This window comes from Benincasa hispida, chromosome 12, assembly GCF_027475165.1.
Source record: "Benincasa hispida cultivar pf3 chromosome 12, pf3_genome.v1.1, whole genome shotgun sequence".
NCBI lineage: Eukaryota > Viridiplantae > Streptophyta > Magnoliopsida > Cucurbitales > Cucurbitaceae > Benincasa > Benincasa hispida.
In genome coordinates, this window is record NC_143489.1 from 29816762 (window position 1) to 29822877 (window position 6116).

Here is a 6116-nt window from a genome sequence, read left to right on the forward strand (position 1 = left end):
GACAATCGTATTTCCATTCATTAACTAAGGATGTGAAATTCGTGCTAATCCTATTTAAAATAATATTAAACCTTCTTCTCTAAAAGATAACTATTACCAACAGGATGAAAAAAAATCTTCAAATAATTTTTCGAAGGAAGGCCATTATGGTACACACCATAATTAAAGTATAAAAATGTTTATAAACTTAAATCACTCAATAACACTAAGAGATAATAAGTTCAAAAATTTTCTTTGAAATGAGAAAAAAACATCCAGATACAACACCAACAACTCATCAAGATGAAATCGTTCTTCCCTTTCTTGGCTTAATTCATAGAAAGAGTTTGTATATAGTCTTTTAGTTTTAAGTTAGTAAGCAATTTAATTTTCAAATAGTCTGATTATTTAAATAAAGAAAATTCAAGGTTGTATTCTTTCAAGACTTCAAACCATTTAAGTTTTCATTTTACTTAACTTAAAGAAACAAATTATAAATATTTGGACAAACCACTGCACTCTTTTGATATGTTTAGTTATGAAAATTACCTAAAGAATAATGATGCACTATCTTGCCAAATCTTGAAACATCTGCTAGTTTTCTCGAATGAGAATTCCATTCAACATATAGTTGCAATCTGAAAGCAGAAGAAAAAGAGAAACACATTATCATAAGAAACATCTAAAGCTTCTAAACACTAACAAGTAAAAAGGAAGGTTACGTTCACTAAAAGTCTATAAGAAAATAAAGAGCATTATGCATACTTATATGTGTTTATTAATCTCATCAAAATGAAGGCATCAGGCTCATGAACTAACTCTTTAAGTTCCTCCACACAATAAGTGCATCCTTAACCTTCCTACCCAATAGAGCACGTGAATAAGGCTATTATATGTACACAAATCCGGACCAAAAGACTCTATAACTAAGCACTTTTGCTTCATTTCTTGAAAAGGCAAGTATCCAAATAACCCCAACATTCAAAAGCATGAATACATATATTATAACCACATACATTAAACTCAAAGCTTCTAATTTCTCTAAGCTTGTCAGAAACCTTTATGAACTCAACCCTCATGATTGATTTCCTGAGAGCAACCAACAACTCATTACAAGCAAGTGCACTAAGCGAATAAGCAAAACTAGTTGTAGCAGTACCTCGTTGTCTTTCATTATTAAAAGCATCGAACAACACAATAGTACCTTCTTGTCCTCCACTTGGTTTTTCCTGAGCACAATGAGGAGAACATAATTGTGGTGTTGAGTTCCAAGCAAGTTCCCAAGTGTTCCATATGGCCTAAAATTTCAAGGACAATGTCTAAGTTTTCAAACCTGATAAAAGCTCTAATAGTTAAAGAAACACATCCAAATAAAAAAAAAAAAAATGAGGTTGCTAAAAGAAAAAATCTGACCACAAAAAAAAAAAAAAACCACTCAAAGACAGAAGAATGCCCATCCAACTACCTTACATTCCAAAAGTAAAACATAAAAATTTTCACACCAATTCTGCAAATTTCCAACATTTCTAAAAGAGTAAAGGATCTATGTGATCCAATGACTAGATTTAGCTTGTGAACTGCAGATTGGTGAGGATGAGAGAGAGAAGAAGAGAGATCGGAAGGTCAGACGATGCAAAACTACTGGTGCATGGGTTAGAGAGAGAGTTCAACGGGGGGAGAGAGAAGGCTCGCCGGCGACGCTAGGAGGTGGACGGTGAGGTGATCAAAGCAAGGGCCATGGCTAGTGAATTTGCAGTTGAGGAAGCAGTGTGAGCATTGGTCAACGGCGCTAACAATGACAAATATGACTCGACGGATGACTGGTTGGGCAGACTGAAGCGTGCAGCGGCTGAAGGCTTGGACGAAGAAGAAGAAGATGATTGGGGTGGGAGGGCGGGAGGCGGAGGGATTCATGCAACGTGTAGAAGAAGGGAAGAGGATTAAAAAACTTTAAAGATTCGTTTGGGAAAGAGGGAAACAAAATTTTAGAGGAAAATGAAAATGGGGAAGGGGGAAACAAAGAATGAAGATTAAAAAACTTGTTTGGAATTTAAAAGAGAGAGTCACCTACAATGTCTGTTTAAAACCGACATTAAAGATTTGTTTTCTTTAAGAAACCAGCATTGTACATCCGTTTTTTGTTTTTCAAGCGACATCAAAGCCCAGATTTCTTTTAGTGAATTCACCTCGCTATTTTTTTTAAAGAGCTAACAAAATTTTAATATAGCAAAGACCAAAACACTACAAGAAATTTGAGCTTTAATGACGGTAGGAAAAACTAAAAACAGATGTATAATGTCGGTTTTTTTTATAAAAAAAATGGATCTTTAATGTCGATTTTAGACCAACATTAAAGATATATTTTAATTAGGCTACAATATTAGTTTAAAATCGACATTGTAGATACCCATTTATTTTTTTTCCTTTTAGTAAAAAATTTCTTCTTTTTTCATTTTTCTATCATTCTTCTCTCTCATTTCTCACTTCCTCTCCTCCAAACCCTCTTCCATTCTTGACCAAATCTCCACAGAGTGCATATCTCACCGTTGCTAGCTCCGTTCGTCAACTCCATCGTTAAGTCCATCATCGTCTTCGTCATCAGGTCTGTCATTGTCAACTCCGTTCGTGGAGGTGTCATGGAAGTGCAGATCCGTTCATGGAGGTGTAGATCTACGGACCAAAATAAAACAATATTCAAAGTTTAGGAACTAAAACAGACATATTTAAAAGTCTAGGAAACAAAATAGAATACTATTCAAAGTTCAGGGACCAAAATAAGAGGGACCAAATTATGATTTAAACCTAATTAATAATATATATTTTCTTAAGAAAATTTTAAAGTGCAAGACTTCCCAAATATTTATAAGGTTAAATTATAAGTTTTGCACATGAACTTTTATGATTCTGTCTCATAGGTCTCTCAATTTTAAAAAACATTGAATAAAACTTTAAATTTTTAACTTCATATCAAATAGGATTTTGAACCTCCTATCTCAAGGGTCGGAGTTCATGATAATTATTGTTGAGTTAAATATTCTTACTTTAGTCAATACCTAATGCACTTGAGAAATGTTATAGTTACACGTGGGTTATTATTAAAAATGAATTAACTAGAAGTTATTGATCTATATATTCTTATTTTATAAAGTTGATCTATATATTTTCATTTTATAAAGTTGAGAGAGCTTATTTCGTTCTCATATAATAATTAGTTTAGATCGAAAGAATATAACTCAAAGTTTTTTATTTTAAACTAGAAAATGTTGAGTTATATATTCTCACTAAAGAAAATATTGTTTAACTTACATATAAATGTATTAGCAATCGAAAGGTTTATAGTTTGAATCCTCCTAATTATATTGTACTAGAAAGAATCTTAACTAAAAATATTGTTGTTTTTATTCTATTTTATTAATCATACTATAATTACTTTTTTTAATCAAAATGTAACATTCAATTTAAACTAGAAAATAATAATGGATAAGAAAGTCCTTACATTTTAATAGAAATTTGAACTGACACGAGCTATTTATTCAAGTAGCTTTTTAGTTGTAAATATTTTGCCTAAAATGCATATAGAATTAACTTCAAGTGTTTGGAAGAAGCAACCAATACCAAATATTTGGTGTAATTGATATCACTTTTCAAATAATGACCATTTGCTTTCCAAACCAAATTCACATATAAAAAGAAGTGTTAGGAGAAAAACTTTACAACATATTGAAACTCCTAAACTATTATATATCACATCTAAAATCTAACTACTAAACAAAGATCAATACATTGAATTTTTCTTTATTATATGCCTATTGTTTGTCTTTCCAAATGTATTTTTCCTTTCCAGAATGTTAAGAAAATAAAAAGTAGAGAAGAGACAAGAACTATGATGGATTTTGATTATTTTATTTTATAATTACAATACTTGTACTTGCTCTGCTATTTTGCCCGAGCCTAGCTGAGGAAGAATTATAGAGCATAAAACAAAAAAATATGTTATTTGAGTTGGGTATACTATATTTAATTTATAACGGAATCCCCATCCTTAACCCATTAACAAAAAAGAAAAAATCAAAAGATAAGGTTATTCCATTTCGACAAAAGACCCACACCCAAGTTCCATAATTTTGGGTCCGGTATCCCGATCATGATTTTCCTATCCCCAGAGGAAAAAGTCCTTCCCTTTTTGGCCGGTTGTGGGTGACGAGGGATTCGAACCCCGGCACCGTGGGTCGTAGCCACGTGCTCTAATCCTCTGAGCTACTGACCCACCCCATCTCCACTGGATCTGTTCCCAGAGTACCCTAAAAATAGGAAAGTGTTAGGTACCCTAAAAAAAGGGAAAGTGTTATATACTAACACTCAATTAATTAAACCTGAATCCATTATAGTTTTAGCTGAGCTCTTTTAAATTGTGGGATTTGTTATTTTAGTACAAGTGATAGTATCTATGGCAGTAATAAGTATCTAAAGTAACGATATTTGTATAATTAAAAATTGATTTAAAGTTTAAAATCAAAATTTTATTTGATTTTTTTATTATAAAAATGTTGATTAGGTTGTATATCCATCTATTTTGTTAAATATATAAAGGGGTATAATTTGTTGTTTAAGATAAATAACACATTGACAGATCAAAGACAAATAAATGAGTATTTACGAGCACTAGTACTCAAGGATAATTAACATGACTTTTTTCTTTAGAAACCGGAGGTTTAATCTCCCACTCTTAGAGTTGCTCTACTAAAAAATGGGTTATCAAATTTCAGTATTTTAATAATATAAAAAGTTCATTCCAAAACGATAATGACAATGACATAAAAATTTGACATTTTAAACTTTAAATTATATTCCATAGCATGCATAATTATCACAATTACAAAAAAATAATAATAATAATAAAAAAAACATCTACAATGCTTTTCTTTTTTCAACCATGTGAACGTAAATTGGACGAATTTTCCTTTAATTTTACAATTACTTTTCTTTTTATTATTTTATTTTTTCTTTTTCCTTTAATTTTTGCCCACGAATCTATAACCAACTAGTTGATAGATTAGCACTACTACAAAATTGGACTTTAATGTCAGTTTAAAACTGACATTATAGGGGTACAATGTCGGTTGAAAACCAACATCTAAGATCATGTTATAAAACGTCTTTAATGTTAGTTAATGTCGGTTTTAAATTCTAAGCTTAAATTCTAATTTCTAAGCTACAACAACTTTTTGTCCTCTTTCATGGATAAGTTTTGCTGCCCAAGATCTCATGTTAACAAATCCCTGTTAATTGCAGTTCATAAAGGTTTCTTCAATTGAGATGTTGAATTATTTCAAAGAGAATGCAAACCAATGTTAACATGACCATTAAGGTTGCAAGTTTGAATTTCAATGTACCTAAATAATTGATAGGCCTAAGCCTCAACTTTATTTATCAACAACGGGGAAGGATTTCGAGAGCCTCTCAATCTCTCCACAATTCTCTAAGAGATCCAATACAAGATGATTGTTCAAAGATATCCCTCCTCCTCACAGATACATGGTATAAAAAGAGAGTAAACAAAACAACCATTACAGACTCATGCCCTTCTTAACTAACAAGATTTCTACAGAGCCCACTACATAGCGAATCTTATTATTTCCTATTCCTCTGGCCATAGACCTTCAACACCAGAGTTCTATCATTACCCATCGCCCAAAGAGCCACCTTATTCTCAAGGTTGAATTCAGGAAAAAGGGATTGAATTACATCAGTCTGCTTCTAAGTTGCATCTTTTGGTGAATTATTATCCCATTGCATTAAGACTTCTAAATGCCCTCAGTGGTTGAGGATTTTCACAGCCCTAATAAAGCAACGGGGATTATTGTACCGAAAGATCATGGAAAATCTTGTGTGAAAGAGGAATGATGGGCAAATTATTACCAACAACCTTTCGCAAAACAGACACATGGAAGATAGGATGAGTGTGGAGTCCTTTGGCAATGCCAAGCGATCCGTTATCGATCCCACACGAGCCACCACTTGAAAGAGACCTACAAATTGGGGGACAATCTTGGGGTGAGCAAAAGACGCCAAGGAGGATTGGCAATAGTATCATAACTTTAGATATACCCAATCATGCACCTCAAACTAAACTTCGC